This window comes from Schistocerca cancellata, chromosome 3 (genome assembly GCF_023864275.1).
Source record: "Schistocerca cancellata isolate TAMUIC-IGC-003103 chromosome 3, iqSchCanc2.1, whole genome shotgun sequence".
Taxonomy (NCBI): Eukaryota; Metazoa; Arthropoda; class Insecta; order Orthoptera; family Acrididae; genus Schistocerca; species Schistocerca cancellata.
Window position 1 is genome coordinate 908,811,395 of NC_064628.1, and position 1,074 is coordinate 908,812,468.

The following is a 1,074-nucleotide window of genomic DNA, read 5'->3' on the forward strand; positions in this document are numbered from 1 at the left end:
GGGTTGGGAACTCTGCGCATTTTGCCAACACACTTCCCCTTTGGTGCCAGGAATGTTTCTTAGGGAAAAAAAGTGGTCAAAGCATATGATTGCCATGCTAGTAGAACGTATTCATTACTCAATTCAATTTTCATTCCATTTTCAGTTTTAAACTGAATGTGGTTAAGGTACAGTATCTAATGTCAGTTTTCTCATGCGTAACATTCATACTCTCGATGTTGCGTTGACTACCAACACTTCGAAATAACGTACTTCATCTCACAGACTTCAAAACAGATTTTCGTTTCGTAATCTCATTCTCATGGAAAAGGAGATTTTCTTCGAAACATGTTACCACGACTAAAAAATATATTTATCGGCGCGATACAAATATGAGCCATTCCATAAACCCAGTATTAGGTTTATATATTCTACAGAAAGTTTCTTAGTAGCAACAACGCCAAGTGTGTAGCTTGTGTTTACTTTCAGACGTAGATTGGCTGTCACATTCCAGTCGTCGGCATTTGCAACAACAGTAGCAGCAAATACGTTATTCGTAACAAATAACTTCGACTTTTGAGATGAAGGCTCTGCGGGACCGACCGGCCGCCGTGTCATCCTCAAATCATAGTCGTCGCTGGATGCGGAGATGGAGGTGCATCTGGTCACCACACCGCTCTCCCGGCCGTGTGTCAGTTTCCGAGGCCGGAGCCGCTACTTCTCAATCAAGTAGCTCCGCAGTTTGCCTCACAATAGCTGAGTGCACCCCGCTTGCCAACAGCACTCGGCAGACCGGATGGTCACCCATCCAAGTGCAAGCCCAGCCCGACAGCGCTTAACTTCGGTGATCTGACGGGAACCGGTGTTACCACTGCGGCAAGGCCGTTGGATGTGAGGTAATACTTGTATTAAACAAATAAGGAAGACTAGGAAATTTTTAGAAAGCAAAAGGAGAAAAAACATTCGTAGAACCTAGACGCGAACCTGTTGCTTAGCTCCTCACAACTCTGAACGCTACCAGCTGCGCTACAGATTCGACTTTGCAAATGGGTCTTCGTATATGGCATACACTGCCCAAAGACTGTATCTATAAGT

At 44.7% G+C, this 1,074-nt stretch overlaps 1 pseudogene; it reads right to left on the reverse strand.

Annotated features, from left to right (window-relative positions):
• Positions 1-751: 751 nt before the first annotated feature.
• Positions 752-869, reverse strand: LOC126177288 (5S ribosomal RNA; annotated as a pseudogene).
• Between the last annotated feature and the right edge of the window lie 205 nt (positions 870-1,074).